The sequence below is a fragment of the Phyllopteryx taeniolatus genome, chromosome 7 (genome assembly GCF_024500385.1).
Source record: "Phyllopteryx taeniolatus isolate TA_2022b chromosome 7, UOR_Ptae_1.2, whole genome shotgun sequence".
Taxonomy (NCBI): Eukaryota; Metazoa; Chordata; class Actinopteri; order Syngnathiformes; family Syngnathidae; genus Phyllopteryx; species Phyllopteryx taeniolatus.
In genome coordinates this window covers 19,466,769-19,484,643 of record NC_084508.1, presented here as the reverse complement: position 1 = coordinate 19,484,643, position 17,875 = coordinate 19,466,769, and positions in this window count along the sequence as shown.

Below are 17,875 nucleotides of genomic sequence, written 5' to 3'. Positions count from 1 at the left end.
AGATAATGTTTTTACTTTGAATTCCTTGTAATAAGTGAAAAAGTACAAAATACTAGGTAGTACATGTGCATTTCATTTTTTCATACATTAATAATACAGCGACAAATAAATGTGTGACATATGTTCATCATACCGTGAAAAAGCAGATGCAACTTCATGCTCTGTCCCAAGAATTTTGACATTCTTCCAGAAAATCCTGAAATTGATTTGTTGGGGTCACTAACCAAAGCTTCGAATACAGTGAAACATGTGATTGGAATCCATATCAAAAGATTACTGTGAGAGTTCTAATATTCTTCAACGGCATAATAAAATACAATATCTTGAAGTGACTTTAAGGCATGGTTGTGTTCAGGATGGTCACTAGGTTTTAAGGATATTTTTCCTACGTCTTCCGATAATAAAATCCCTTCACTCACTCCACAATATTGCTGCCAAAAACATATTGCTTTGCTAGTGCTCTGTTAACTGTTGATGTTTGCTGACGACTAGCTTAGCTGGCGAGTATTCTGTTAACTTCGGGACACACCTGAATGTGTGAAATTTGTTCTCTGCTTGCCATTCCTGCAGAGCAGCAGGAGGCAATCGTATTGCACCCCTGGGACCGAATCCAGATCACGTGTCAGCACTTTGGTCAATGGAGCTGACTGGAAATTGACTGCTTTCAGTTGTGAGAGGAAACGTCAGTAACCAGAGAAAACCCGCATGCTGGCATGGACACAACATACAAACGCCACAGAGAAAATAACAAAAACAGGTGTTAAGAGCTGTCCATACTGGAATCGAACCAAAGACCTTCTTGCTGTGAGGCAGCAGTGCTAACCACTCTTTACCATGTAGTACTCTTGTATAGGATCTCCTTAATGAAGTGTCCAGTAAGTAAGTACTCCAAGCAGGTTTGTGATTGTAATAAATAGAAGTTCCCCCTGCTCCAGTGTGTTCCACTAACGTGTATGTGTTCACTGTGATAGGTTAAATGCAGAGAACAAATTTCGAGTACATGCATGCATGTTCATGACAATAAAAGGTGATTCTTCTTCTATATATACATATATATATATATATATATATATATTATATATATTTATAGGCGGCACGGTGACCGACTGGTTAGAGCGTCTGCCTCACAGTTCTGAGGTCCGAGGTTCAATCCCCGGCCCCGCCTGTGTGGAGTTTGCATGTTCTCCCCGTGCCTGCGTGGGTTTTCTCCAGGAACTCCGGCTTCCTCCCACATCCCAAAAACATGCATGGTAGGTTAATTGACAACTCTAAATTGTCCCTAGGTGTGAATGTGAGTGTGAATGGTTGTTTGTCTATATGTTCCCTACAATTGGGTGTTCAGTTCAGGGTGTACCCCGCCTCCTGCCCGATGATAGCTGGGATAGGCTCCAGCACGCCCGCGACCCTAGTGAGGAGAAGCGGCTCAGAAAATGGATGGATGGATGGATATATATTTATATATATATATGTACACACACATACACACACACATGCATATTTCCATTTTCTACAGCGCTACACCGCTCACTAGGGTCACGGGTATGCTGGAGCCTATCCCAGCTAACTGCGGGCGAGAGGCGGGCTACACCCTGAACTGCTCACCAGCTAATCGCAGGGCACATATAGACAAACAACCATTCACACTCACATTCACACCAAGGGACAATTTATAGTCTTCAATTGACCTACCATGCATGTTTTTGGAATGTGGGAGGTAACCGGAGTACCTGGGGAAAACCCACACAGGCACGGGGAGAACATGCAAACTCCACACAGGCGAACCCGGGTCCTCAGAATTGTGAGGCAGATGTGCTCACCAGTCGCCCACCGTGCCGCCTCATTACTGACAATGAGTAGAAATGTTCTAAAATACAAAATTGTTTTCGTGAAAAAATAAATAATACAATTGCATGTTTGAGGTTTTTCAAATGCTACACTTTCCTGTTGCTGTTTGCCTGCATGGCATGCATGTGTGTGCGTCTGTGAGTGCATATCTGCAGGGCAGCTGTGACCCCAATATGTAGGGACCTGACCCAGCTGTCACAGCATACTGTGAGAGGTCGTGCTGAAAGCACGGAAATGTATGTTCATGTCTCAGCGGAAACTGCCAGGCAATTGTCAGTAGTTAATTTAAATAAATGAGTCTCTTCAGAGCGTACCTCAGCCTGTATTTCACACTCTACTTTACATAAAACTTGCCTTCCTTGGAGGATTGTGGCGGAAAAAGTAGTTGCTGTGCATGGAAGTTTCAGTGTCTCATTCCTGTAAAAACATGAAGACATTTTCTGCTTGAAAAACATAACATTTAGTTCCTCTGTTAAATGGCATGTCAATCTTGAAAAATTATTGAAATGATAATAAAAATAAGAATATTGTTTTGAAACAAATGACCCATGTTGCTGTTATTATTGCACCAATGTTATGTTAGTGCTTTTAAAGTCAGGTCATAAAATGTGTTAATGTCACACACAAATTAGATCTGTTCTCATAATCATCATGTATTCTTCCTATTGTAGAACACTGCATAAATTGTGCATCGTCTGTCCATTTTCCCCTTAGTCTACAGTGCACACGCAGTGCTCTAGGGTTGAACATAATGCGGATGAGCCCTTTAAAGCAAATATGATCTGAAAGGCTGGCAAAGGCGAGGGGACGCAGCTGTCGGCGAAGCATGTCTTTTTTAAGGGCTGCCCCTAATGATTGCAGACAGTTGGCAGTTATGTAAGTATTCACTTTTAGGCCACCGGGCTGTACACTGTTCCGAGCCCCTCAGACCATGGCACACAAGCAAAACAGGAAGGAAAAAGACAGCGAGGAAGGTGGGGGTAGGCGAAAAAGGAACGGTGAGGTTCAGGGTTTGCCGAAGAACCAACCAGGGAGAAGAAAGAATGCGTCAACATATAAAAGAAAGCAAATACATGTATAGAGAAAGCAGCACAAGAGGAAGGCTAGAATGAAAAGGAGATAATTTTAGCGAGAACATTAACAGTTGCTCTGTCTTGTGCTCTTCATGGAAGTAGGAAAGAGGTCATTCACACTTTGAAACTGTTTTAGATTTTATTCTGACATTTGGAAATCATAACAATAACTCAAAATTTCACAAGCTTTACATTTTTCCCATAGTAAAAAACTGTAAATCTAGTGAAGCAAGCCACATCATGGTAAAATGTTTTCTAACTTATTTTTGACGGTGGTATCATCATAAGAACACTGTAGAATACAATGAAGTTGGTCAGGCAGATATAACAATAAGGAATACTATTTTCTTTCTGAGACAATTGTTGACTTTTAAGTCACTGCAGAAAATACAAATGAACAGCCATAAACATTCATTTGTAATCAACCAAGACAGAAGTTCAGGTCAGATGTTCAAGAACATGATCACTATCAAAACTGTCTCCTTACTTTTTGGGAGGAGGTAACTTTTGGAATTATCATTCAAATGTTTTAGAAGCACTGAACCTCATTACATTGTTATAAGACTAGAATTGGGACAATTAAAACAAACCATTGTATTAACAAAACCACAAGGAAGCAGTACATTGAAAGACATATTCTCTTCGGAGACGGTAAAACATTTTGAACGCATACAGTGAGTGTGCATAAGCGTTCTGGTGTTTTACCAGTGTGACCTATTTGTAACGTATTTGGGAAACATGATGAATTACCCTAGCAGGCGATGTTTAGTGCATTATCAGCAACATGGTAAATATTACATAGTTTTGGTGTCTTTAAAGCTGAGGGTGCAGGCGTGGCCCCAACACCTGTTATTCATTTACAACATGGAACATTTGCTACATGCACACAAACACACGCACACACTAACACTTAGCACTCTATTCTGTTATCACCAATGACAATTTGCAGCGTCATTGTCAGAGGTGTGCCACATCAATCATGCCTCGTTAATATGAGGGTTGGGCATTTGAAAATGAAATACAAAGATAATTGAAATGTGCTTCAATGAATCATTGCAAAAACAACCAAGAAAACGCCAACTAAACTTTTGATAAATTCCTGTGAGACTTTGTCTCAGGTGAAAGATAAACAATCGTGAGAAAAATCGTCCATCTTATCCCAAAAACGGTGCTCATACACCTCACTTTGAGATAGGAACAAAGACGAAGAACACGACCAAAGACAGTCATCGCACCGTGTGTCTGCCTTTCACTGTGATCGCTGCGCAAACCAACTAATAGGAACCCACAATGAAATAATATCAACATTACATCATCCACATCCAACAACCACTATCGTCAGGGCCAAACACAAAGGAGATGGAAGAGAAAATAAAATGAAACGAATGGAAACCCTAACTGTAAACTTGCATTGATAATGTAACTCACCTCCAGCTCCCTGTGTTATCTTAGCATCAAAAGTTGACTGTGACATTGCTTGTCGTCAGTGGATACAACCAAAGATATCACAGCACTTTTTGGCCTCCTTTATGCAGTTTCTTCATGACATCTCAGATTAAAAATGAAACATTAATCCTGTCATCATATGTCACCAAGCAGACATTATTGTTGGACGAAGTTGGAGTTGCATTGCACACTGTACTTCAAAATATGCTCAATTTGAGTTGTGACAACATGTACTGTATAGGTTCTGTAAAATATTGGAAAATATGCCACTGTAAACACCTGGCGTTCTTAGGCTATTTGCTGCCATGTAGTTAATTATGCTAGAGCGCTTCACTAGAAAGTTTTGCATAAAATATGACCTTGTTACAAATGTTTATTCTTGATATCAACTAAATCTCATTGATCAACGATTCTTTGCTATCCATAGTTCATAGTCCACCATCTTCCCATTTATAAATCAAGATTATATTAGACACAGATTTTCAGACTGGATGATGGAAGGCGCCAAGGAACCATTCATTAGATTTGCATTTGTACATTCTCCGGAATGTTTCCGGAAATATATCAGGAACTTGGTCAAGGTCTCACAAAGACGTACGACGTCATATGCTGCATGTTTTGCATGTTTGTTTGTTTGTTTTTTTTTCATGCTCGCTGTTGCTTTTGAAGGTCTCTGCAATGTAGGGAGTAATAAACCTACCACTGAATCCAATCATGTTTTCAAATATTTATAAATGGTAAGTGTAACAAATGATTCTAGGATATTGAGAACTACTGGTTTGATATGTTGAGCTTCTCAATGAAATTTGCACCGATTATGACTGCCTATATTACTTATAATCATTGATATTTATATAAAAAGAACATATGAGAAACCGAACATGAAACTCAGTTGCATATCTGCCAGTTCTAAATGAGTTCCATTTGGAATCTGGTTCTCCGTAACCCTGAACAGGATAAACGGTATAGAAAATGGATGGATGGAAGCCTATTATTAAGTAGGTGACACTGTGATATTTCACATTTTTGTTTGTGGTTGTATAGTCCAATCATCCAGCCCGTAAAGCCCACTTATTCTGCTGAGAACGAGTTAGCAATGGTGACTGGTGTTCACTTGCACCCTTTGATTATCTTTGTCTAACTATGTCCCAGTGAGGAAGCGGCACCAAAAGAGCTGTGTTGATTCCCTTCGACGGTGCTTGTCAAGTGTGGTTTATTAAAGCACATTATTCTAAAAATATAAAAAGTCGCAGTCAAAAACCAACTCCCAAGCAGTGTGTTTAAGTCACACTTGACTCAGTCGCAATTTGCTTCTTTTAATTTTTCACAAACGTTATCATTTGTTGAATCTTATTCTCATAGGTCAAAACTAAAAGCAGAATATAATATATTTTCATCACCATTTACCAGACATGGGACCAAGTCATTGCTTGGCAAGTCACAAATAAGTCTCAAGTCTTTTCCCTCAAGTCCCGGGTCAAGTCTCAAGTTGAGACATGCAAGTCCTGAGTCAAGTCCTACACCTGGAGTTTTAAGTCCTTTCGAGTAATTTTAACAACAAAATACAAATGTATCTGAATATATATATAATATTTATATATTTAATTAATATGCATTTATGATATCGTGCATTTATATATTTAATGTATTAAAAAAAAAAATATTTATGAAAACAAATTTGATAAACAAGAGCATTAAACCTTTATCAGCAAACTAGGAGGCTGATCAAAATGTTTGCAGCTCCAAAGCCAATCGTCAAGGGGGTGTAGGGGGTTTAGTTTAAGCCATTACTTTAGCCCCTTCAAAACCGATCGATAGTACGTTTGCAGATATTCTATGAAAATGCGATGCTATGACTTACTTTTTCTCACTTTTTTTCTGAAGTGACATTATAAAGACCTGTCACAAATAAGAATTTGCTTCCAGTCAATTAGTCATTGAGTATTCTATGACAATTCTATCGGCATAATCAAGTGTAAGGATAAAATATAATTTTGCTTGTTTAAAGAGCCATAATGAATACAGAAGAGAAAATGAGACATTTCACTTACTAATGAAAGAACAATTGGTTTTCTCTTTTAGATAATCAAAACTTTTTTTCTTAAATTCACATTGCGTATACAGTGGGAAACTACATTTTCTTGTCTGCAAACATTTCTAGTGAGGCAACTACAAGCAGACATATGAATAGGCATTTCTTGTGAGTATCAAAAACATAAGGCAATTTTAAAAAAAGAGCCCGTTGATAGCTGGGATAGGGTCCAGCATTCCCGCGACCCTTGTGAGGATAAGCGGCTTAGAAAATGGATGGATGGATGGAGGAACGCAAGTTTGTCCTGTTGTAATAATGCCACAATTGTACCCAACTGTCGTATCTCAATTGGAACAATAGAGGGCACTATGTAAAAATATTACATCAGAAAGAGGTGAAGAAGAAAAGGACACGAAGAATCGAGAATGTAGTTCCATGTCGAATAGATGCTATCTGTGTCCTGATCGATCAGTAAATAAAGTGAATAAAAAAAGAAATACAAGACTGATTCTTGAGAACACTACACTGACTAAACCAGACACCGCATGGCCAGCCCACCATGTAACTATTTGCGTGATCGCTCACAAAGCTAGTGTGCTAATTTGTATTTTTTTTTGGGGGGGGGGGATAATTAACGTCCTTATTGTTATGTTAATTTTCGTTGTCATTTCTGTGTATGTTAACAGTGGTTCTTGGTATGTATACTTTATTTAACTGTCACATTTATTGCTGACATATGTTGTACGTTCCTTTAAGAGAGTGTGCCCATCAGAGCATTAACGGTATAAAGATAAGAACTACATATAGCAATAGTGTAGTATAATGTGACCTAATAAATAATCAGTAAGATCTGATCTCGTAGATGGCATCAGATTTTTGTCAAGAATGACTCGGAACATTTGCCCATTCATCCTTCCTTCAATAATGTGAAGTTTACCAGTACCATTTGCTGAAAAGTAGCCCCACACCATCATGTTCCCACCTCTGAACTTAACTGTTGGTATGGTGTTTTTAGGGTGATGTGCAGTGCCATTTCTCCTCCAAATGTGGTGTGCTTTATGGCATCCAAACAGTTAAATTTTACTCTCATCCGACCAGACTATATTGTCCCAGTATTTAACTGGCTTGTCCAAATGTTGTTCAGTAAACTTTAAACGGGCTTTGACATACTTTTTTCCAGCAATGGGGTCTTGCGTGGTGGTGAGCTTGCATACAGGCCATGGCGGCGGAGTGTATTACTCACTGTTTTCCTTGTGACAACAGTAACTGCTAATTCCAGGTCTCTTTGAAGCTCTCCACAAGTGGTCCTTGGCTCTTGGACAACTTCTGATTACTCTTTGCACTCCTCTGTCAGAAATCTTGGAAGGAGCTCCTGATCGAGGCAAATTTATGGTGGTATGATTGGCTTTGTACTTACGTATTATGGACCCAACCGTGCTCACTGGAATGTTCAGAAAGATACCACTGGTAGAACTCCACTGCTTATATTTTTACTTACCTTATTTATCTACATGATTCATGGAGTCATAGAACTCCATCTCTTCTTAACTCTGCGGCATTATGTCACCTCAAGATTGAATGTCTGTATGTGCTTTAGACTGTTGCTAGGTTCTTTTTAACCTCCTCAAAAATAAATGCCGTAGTCAAAAAATATAGCGTCGGTATAATTTATTGTGCAGGCCTCCCAAAGTGCAACACAGTGGATATTTACAGAATTGCCAAAAAATACTGTACATTAAAAAGTGAAAAATGCTATTCATTAAAAATATATGTAGTGTACTGACTAAAATGTGTTGAACTGTATTTGTTTGAATTGCTGTTGTGAAAACTAGTTAAAAGTTTGTTTGGTTCTTTGTGTGGATGGATACTGGGGTGTCCTGCGTTCCGAGGGGTTTGTGAACATTTCAGGGTTTTTTTGTTTTAATGATTGATTGAAGGGGTGGTGCGTCCAATGGGATTGGGGGAAGGAGGTGGGTCGTGGGGAGGAAGAGCGGGAGATGCGGCGGGGAAAGAAGAGTTTTTTTGGGGGGTCTGGACCTGTTTTTCTCGACGCGAATGGATTTTTGACTGTTTTCAACCCGAACGGATTTTTGACTGTTTTCAACGCGAATGGATTTAGTCTTTCAAAGCCACGGGTCCTGCTTGCTCAACGCCACGGGTCCTGCCTGCTCAAGGCCACCGGGCTGCCGCTTCGACGCTACGGGATCCAGTCGCTGTGCCTACTGAAGCGTTTTGAGGGCGCGTTCCTATGACAATCGGTTTGGGTTTCTTTTCCCCAGTGAACTGAGGGTTCAACGGTTTTGTGAGTACTGCCTTTGAGGGCTATATGTGGGGGCTCGTCCGGGATTGTTATTGTTCACTAGTGTATTTGTGAGTAAAGAGAAAAAAAAAAAAAAAGAAGAAATTCGGTCAATGTTGACCGGGGTTGTAATAGTACTGTAATCACAATACTGAGTGTGTTTTGTGTGACTTGTTTTGAAAAAAAAAACAAAAAAAACAAAAACAAAAAAAACTCAAAACAAAACATGGAGTCGGAACAAATAATCAAATGGTGTGACGACAAAGGTATTGATGTTAAGAATTCTATTGTGCTTAGTGGGGTTTCTCTTGATGTTACTGATGAGAACATTTATAAGGTACTTGATGAAGTTAAAATTTTTGGTCGCACTAAAATCAGAGGACGGTGTCTAACACGCACAAACAACAATCAGTCTTTATTAGTTGAGACCACAGATGACATGACTAAAACTGACTTACCTGAACAGTTGATTGCTGGGGATCCGTCAGACTTGTGGGTAGTAAGTGTCCCTGATTTTCAGACTTTCCATGTGACTAGTGACAAAAGAGGTTTCCAATCCAAACTAGTATCATTCTTAGCCAGTGAAGGAAAGACTTTAGATGATGTGACAGGTTTGCTTAAGACCACGCCTGCCCCACCCGCTGTTCCTGACTTGAACACAGAGCTTGTGAATGCCATCTCTTTGCTTGTGGAAAAATGTCAAGCACCGCCTATGGACGGACAAGGCTATCGTAAACTTCGCTTCTTCTCGGGCATAAAGCCAACGCTACCTGGAGAAGAGGAGTATGACTCTTGGTGCCCTTAGTGCTGTCTCCTGGTTGGCGTGCCAAAATTTGCGGGGGGGGTTTTCTGGTCAGGCTGTTCTTGTAGAACGCCCAGAGGAGGGTTACTTCCCTGAAGAACTGTTAGTGATGCCTGTTGTTGATAAAGCAAGCGCTGTTCATTGTCGTCGTATCACAGTAACCTTGAGAAATGTATCAAATCATTCTGTGACATTGAAACGTGGTATGCAAATTGCTCATTTGCACAGGGTGGATGTAATAAATGCAGTCCCTGAAAAGAAGTCCTCTAAGCCGTCCACATCTCAACTATCCCCCTCGTCTTTCAACTTCGCAGATTCTCCTGTGCCTCCTGAGTGGAAGGAGAGGCTGTGTCAGAGAATGATGGAAAGGAAAGAGGTTTTCTCCAGTAGTGAGTTTGACGTTGGTTGTGCAAAGAGCACACAACACAGCATTCGAGTGACGGAGGACAAACCATTCAGAGAACGCTCTAGACGCTTACCTCCAAAGGATTTGGAGGATGTGAGAAAACATTTAAATGATTTGAAAGAAGCTGGAATAATTTCAGAGTAGAAGCCCCTATGCGTCACCTATCGTTGGGACCATACGTATGTGCGTGGATTACAGGACATTAAATAGGAGAACAATTCCTGACCAGTATACAGTCCCACGTGTGGAGGATGCCCTGACATGCCTGAGTGGTAGCAAATGGTTCAGCGTGCTTGATCTCCGAAGTGGCTACTATCAGATCCCTTTATGTGATGCTGACAAAGAAAAAACGGCATTTACTTGTCCGGCAGGATTTTATCAATTTGAGAGAATGCCACAAGGCATCTGCGGAGCACCAGCCACGTTTCAGCGTATCATGGAAAGGACGGTTGGTGATATGAATCTGCTGGAAGTGTTAGTGTACCTTGATGATGTCATTGTTTTCGGGAGAACAATGGAGGAACATGAGCAGCGCCTTCTTAAAGTGCTTGACAGATTAAAGGAAGAGGGACTTAAATTATCTTTGGATAAATGTCAGTTCTGCTGTCCCTCTGTAACCTATCTTGGGCATGTCGTTTCTAGCAATGGCATTGCTACTGATCCTTCAAAGATCGAAGCTGTGAAGTCGTGGCCACGCCCAGAGAACATCACTGCTCTCCGTTCTTTTCTTGGGTTTTGCGGATACTACCGACGGTTTGTGAAAGATTTTTCCAGAGTCTGTCATCCGCTCAATCAGCTACTGCAGGGCTGCATTGGGACTGGAAGGCCAGGAGGAAAGACTAAAATGGAAAAGAACAATAAAGAGAAAGAGAACTCAAAAACAGAGTGGTACCACCCCTCAGAGCCGTTTGGGGCAAGGTGGAATGAAGACTGTGAGAAAGCTTTTGAGAAATTAAAGGTCAGCCTTACAGAATCACCTGTCCTAGCAATCGCAAACCCAAATCTGGTTTATGTTCTGCATGTTGATGCAAGTAGAGAAGGCTTAGGATGTGTCCTCTATCAGGACCAAGGAGAAGGTTTGCGCCCGGTTGCATTTGTAAGTAGGAGCCTCTCTCCGTCTGAAAAAAATTATCCCACGCATAAACTTGAATTTCTGGCTTTAAAATGGGCTGTCACTACCAAGCTGCATGATTATATCTACGGAGTCAAGTTTGAGGTTCACACAGACAATAACCCCGTTAACATATGTCTTAACCACTGCTAAGTTGGACGCAACAGGACATAGATGGTTAGTGGAGCTATCAATGTATGATTTCAGCCTGAAATATCGCTCTGGAAAACAAAACATTGATGCAGATGCATTGTCACGGCGTCCTCATGCTGACAGCGATGTGTCTGGTGAAGAGGAAGTGTCCATGTCTCCTACCAGCGTCCAAGCTGTCTGTCAATTAGAACACCTCATCCTCACCGTTGCAGAGCTGTGGATCTCCTGGGCTTATCCAAGCATGCTGTACCCAGAGCTTATTGTAGTGTGTTATCTGTAAGCACTCAGCCACTGCCCCAAATGTCTTTAGCTGACATCTCACATTCTCAGCAGGAAGACCCATGCATCGGAGAAGTGTGGTGTGCTGTTGTGCAGAACTTTGCGGACCGGGCTAACAAACGAAAACATCCGGATGTGTCATTGTTGTTAAAAGAGTGGGAAAAGTTAAAGGTCAAGGACTCTGTACTGTACCGAATCAGTAAGCCTCCCAACAAACCAGTTCGACAACAACTCTTACTCCCACAGAAGTTCAGAGAAACTGTTCTTCAGTCTTTGCATGACCAGTCAGGTCACCTTGGGTTTGACAAAACCTATGGGTTGGTGCGAGAGAGATTTTACTGGCCTCGTATGAAAACACAGGTTGAGACGTATTGTAAAAATTGTCCAAGGTGTATTCAGAGAAAAACGCTGCCCAAGAGAGCTGCTGAGTTGTCACATCTTACCAGTGAGGGGCCGATGGATCTTGTCTGTATGGATTTCTTGACAATTGAGCCTGACTCCAGAAACATTTGTAATGTGCTTGTAGTTACAGATCACTACACACGTTATGCTCAAGCTTTTGCGACTAAGGATCAAAAGGCGTCAACAGTTGCTAAGGTCCTGTGGGAACAATATTTTGTCCACTATGGTCTACCGAAGCGAGTACACTCGGATCAAGGCAGAGATTTCGAGAGCCGCCTCATTCATGAACTGTTGAGTATGCTTGGTATAAAGAAGTCTAGAACCACACCCTACCACCCGCAGGGTGACCCGCAACCTGAGCGTTTCAATAGAACTCTCAACATGCTCGGTACTCTTGATGCACAGGACAAAAGTAAATGGAGTAAATACATCAGTCAGCTGGTGCATGCATACAACTGCACGCTAAATGAGTCAACAGGCCACTCGCCATATTTTCTCATGTTCGGTCGAGAGGCTAGACTGCCAGTAGATGTGGCATTTAGAGTCTCAAGTGATGGTACATCCACCAAGTCCTATCTGAAATACGTCAAAAACATGAAACGAGAATTACAGACTGCCTACCAGCTCGCCGAGAGCATGGCTAGAAAAAAAAATGAAGGGAACAAACAACGCTATAATCAGAGAGTTCGTTTCTGTCCATTAGTCTCTGGTGACAGGGTGTTAATCAGAAATCTTGGACTGCAAGGAAAACACAAGCTAGCGGATCGTTGGAAAGCTATACCATACGTTGTGGAGAGTCAACTCCCTGGTTTGCCTGTGTTCAAGTTGAAGCCAGAGAACGGACAAGGCTCTAACAAAGTATTGCACCGAAATCACATTCTGCCCATTGGACAGGAAGTGAAATTGAATGTGGAAAAGAACGAAGATACACTTCAACGCAAAAGGAGAGCCAGCAAAAGACTTAAAGCAAAGAGGGCTGAAAACTGTAATCTTTCTGGTGTACCAGCGCATGATCATGTTGAAAAGATTGAGTCTGCATCTGACTCAGAAGAGGATGAAATGGGTGTGTGGTATGATTATCACTCCATATGTGAGTCAAGACAACCGGAAGCTCAGGAAACTGTTCAATCAGAACCTGTCAGCATGGATTTGGATCAAGTTGTCCCTCCAATTAACCAAGAGATGGATGAGGTTACAGTTGAGGCATCTGCGGCAACAGATGACGATGGATCCGTAGTGCAAGATGAGACTTTTGAAAGTACTGTTGATACTGGAAGGGACACTGACGCACAGACATTTGATGTAACGACTGCGAGACAAGACAGTGTTACAGAGAGTTCAGACGAGGCACGACGGCCTCAAAGACTGAAAAGGGTTCCTACCAGACTAACCTATGACTTGTTAGGGAGTCCAAGCTCTGTGGCAGTTAGTACTCATACTGTCTCTCTAGCTAAGGTTGATGATAAGAGAGATGGCTTATCTCCATCACCTTTGAGGTACAAGAGCACTTTTTATAAGTGGATTGGTTTGAGAGGGGAGTGTTTATCCTGTTCATAAAAGGTTATGTTGTTATACATGTCATGAGGGCATGACCATTTTTTTTTTTGTGGGGGGAGAGTGTAGTGTACTGACTAAAATGTGTTGAACTGTATTTGTTTGAATTGCTGTTGTGAAAACTAGTTAAAAGTTTGTTTGGTTCTTTGTGTGGATGGATACTGGGGTGTCCTGCGTTCCGAGGGGTCTGTGAACATTTCAGGGTTTTTTTGTTTTAATGATTGATTGATGGGGTGGCGCGTCCAATGGGATTGGGGGAAGGAGGTGGGTCGTGGGGAGGAAGAGCGGGAGATGCGGCGGGGAAAGAAGAGTTTTTTTTGGGGGTCTGGCCCTGGTTTTTTTGACGCGAACGGATTTTTGACTGTTTTCAACGCGAACGGATTTTTGACTGTTTTCAACGCGAACGGATTTACTCTTTCAAAGCCACGGGTCCTGCCTGCTCAACGCCACGGGTCCTGCCTGCTCAAGGCCACCGGGCTGCCGCTTCGACGCTACGGGATCCAGTCGCTGTGCCTACTGAAGCGTTTTGAGGGCGCGTTCCTACGACAATCGGTTTGGGTTTCTTTTCCCCAGTGAACTGAGGGTTCAACTGTTTTGTGAGTACTGCCTTTGAGGGCTACATATATACAAAAACATTGAATGGATTCAAACAATAACATCCACATTCAGTCAATATAAATGAGCAAACGTTTCTACTACTCTACTGTATAATTCAACTCCGTACACTCCACACTACTCAATGAACCCTTTCAAATGGCCCCTTATACAGGGTACCCTAGCCCCTCCACCTGGGCATCACATGGTACAATTTATCATCCATCCATGCATCCATTTTCTGAGCCGCTTCTCCTCACTAGGGTCGCAGGCGTGCTGGAGCCTATCCCAGCTATCATCGGGCATAATGCGGGGTACACCCTGAACTGGCTGCCAGCCAATCGCAGGGCATATACAAACAAACTACCATTCGCACTCACATTCACACCTGCGGGCAATTTAGAGTCGTCGATTAACCTACCCTGCATGTTTTTGGGATGTGGGAGGAAACCGGAGTGCCCGGAGAAAACCCATGCAGGCGCGGGGAGCACATGCAAACTCCGCACAGGCGGGGCCGGGAATTGAACCCTGGTCCTCAGAACTGTGAGGCAGACGCTCTTACCAGTCGCCCACCGTGCTTCCACCATTTAACATTTATCTATTTATTTTATAGTATCTAGGTCCTTTTAGACATATTTAGTTCTAAATACATATTTGTACAAATACAGTCGCGCATTGTCAACTCATAAATAATGAAAGTTCTCTGGTCACCTGACCTACAAAAGGTCACATATGAGCCTCATTTACGGGACTTGTATTTGGACTTCTTGCTGCCTGAATTCCTGAATTCCACGTGTCACATCAATGCTGAGTGCAAATGTTTGTGTGTCAATGTACACTTCAAACTACGGTAGAACAACTGAGTGTGCGTGTATGAGTGTGTTGCATGCTGTCAGTGATGGAGCCACTCCTTCATATAGACAAAAACGAGTACAAATAGTTAGGTTAGATACATTTGAGAAGGCTTCTTTTGTTAAAAATCAATAGCAAGAGTAATTTTTTGTTGCAGAAGGAAGCCCGTCAGTCAAGAAGGTAAATTTGTATCCAGATTACACTGTATGCTCATTTTATATATTTTTTTATTACATTGCATATAGCTCTTAGACCTTGGAAATAACAGTTAAGGAAGATGCTCTACCCACAGTCGTTATCTGTTGTTCAGTACTGAAGCTATTTTCTCATGTTGGGGGGGCTCTGCACAAACACAGATTGGATGGACACGACTGGTACAGCGATGTGTAAATAACGTTTTAATCAATAACAGCATAGTAAATCATGTTTTGGTTTGTTTTTAGCAAGTCAAATTACCTATTATGATGCACTGTTTGTTAACTCAAGTAAGATGGTGTGTTTTCTTTCCTGAAAAGTAGTGGTTTTATAGCTATAAGGATTCTGTCCCACAGAATACATTCATTTAAATGTCGGTCAAATTCCATGTACAATCAGAAGCCACAATGTATACTCCCAATGTGCTCCTTGATAAAAACCTCCATTGATCTAGGGAAAACAATGCCAACAGAGTGGCTATTGCATAGACAGCAGCTTTAAAGCCTATAAACCTCATTTGCATGTTTAACTTTATGCATCCTCAGAACTTTGTGGCACACTGGCGAGCATGTCTCCTGCCTCATCACACTAAATTCCAAACGGATTACCCTCACCAACACCCCCCACCCCCCACCAATCTCTGACACGTGGGTAAGAAACCGATTCGATTAAAAAAATGTAATAAATAATAACTCACAGGGCCGCTTGTCAAGGCGCGATTGCTAATCTGTGAGGGAGGATTTGAATAAATCCTCAGTGGCTCTGTGCTCTCTCTCACCACTTTTCAGCCTCTCTCATCCCTCTCTTGGCGGCCGCCTCAGAAGGAGGGCGCCTCTTCGAGAGCCCATCGTGCTAAGTGAGATTAATTTCAACATCATAAATAACCGGGAGCAGGTCACGGGAGGGAGCTCAGATTGTGTGTTGCCTTACACTAACAAATGTATTTGACTTTGCTTTACCATTTCAATCCATGCTTTTAATCCCGTCATTGTTTTTGTGCAATTTTAATAGCCAGGCTGGGATTTCTCATGATGACATGCTGGCTGCATTGTCTCTGTTGCCGTCATTTAAATGGGTTCCTCAATGGTATAAATAAGTAATAAATAACCCGTCCTCTATTGTGATAATTATCGTTATCCTTATGAGTGGCGTATTTCAAACCTTGTCACGCTGTAAATCAGCATCACTGAAAGGTGTGTGATCAATTTGTTAAAATCGTTTGTGGAACTGTCACTTTGGTGGCAATTTCATTTTAGTCACTAGTTGCCCTTCATTGGCACATTTCAGACATGAAGGTTTTAATTATTAGCAACCTATTCCAGGCGTTTTTTTTACTACACAAATGAGCACGTTCATATAAGGACAGACACTTATTATTAATGTATTTATTTACACTTTTATTGACAGTAAAACACATGCCTATGCTGAATGGGGGCCAGAGGTATATCAAATATAAGATAATGATCATTTATTATTATTATTATTATTATAATTATTATATTCTGGCAAATTGTTTAGTTATTTGAGACAAAATTCATTAGAACACCAAAATCAAAAATAAAGTATAAAAACTAGGTAATTATTGAGTATATTATCGCATTTACTGGCTTTTTCATTTTTTTTTAGTATTGAAACAACTGAATCAATTGCAATGGTATATAGTACAGTAATGGCATAATATCATCATAAATGATTTGTACCTTTTTCATGCACTCCTGCGCTTACTGGCTCTTGTGGAGTTACATTTGCATTTAAACTGTGTGTATAATCTAATATGGTTCTTGGGTGTCATTTTGTGTCATCCAGGTGTTTCAAAAATCCCTGCAGTAATTTGATATTGGGTATTTTCGCCCACAGGCTTCTGTCCAAGTGGTGTCTCAATATTCAGGTGCCCATTGTGCTAAATCTTTGTGCATGACTTACAATCGGCAGTGGCCAGCACAGACACACACATGCCCTCACACACACACGCACGCACACACACACACACGCACGCACAATATATGCATGACAACACAAGCAAACACTACAATGTCAGATTTAAGAATCCATGATTCCCTGAGCAGAAAAAGTTCTGCAAACAAAATTAAAAGAAACGAAGATGAAAAAAATTGTCCGACAACCAGCAATGTAATTTAAACAGGATTGACCTTAACTCAAACAACCCGCCTCGGTATCTGACTTTGCGTGTGTTGGGTCTCTATTTATTTGTGGATGTCAGAGCCTGTTCCGCCTTGTTTACTGTTAAGGGGATGAAAATGAACAGTCAGTGCTCCTTTTATAAGCCTGTTTATACATTCTAATACCAGAGGCTGTTTCGCAACCACAGCAGCACTGCTGGATGTGACTCAATCAACACAACGGCACTTCCACCTCCATGACACACACACACACACACATGCATATCATCATCACCAGGAATGAAATTATTTTAAGATGTATAAATGTTGTGCAGTGACTAATACATGGTGACCCTTTAATTGAAGGCTTTGAAACATAGATCCCTGTTTGTAGCGTTTTATACACTTTCCATTTAATTCACATGGCCTTTCCTATACTTTCAGGGTGTGAGAGGTCTTGCTGCCAGTTTTTACTAATACTGCGCTCTGTCTTAAGTCATTTACTACAATCCCTCCACAGCTGCTTTGAAATGGCATTTCTCATATAGAAACACTACAGGCCATCTTAAGCGTTGCTGGCTTTTCATGACTTGAACTATTTAACTGGGAATAACTCTAACTTAAAAATACAGTGCAGCACCATAAAGTATTTTGAATTGCTTCATAGAGTAAACGTGCAGCAAGAAATGTGTTACACGCTTCAGAGAAAGTG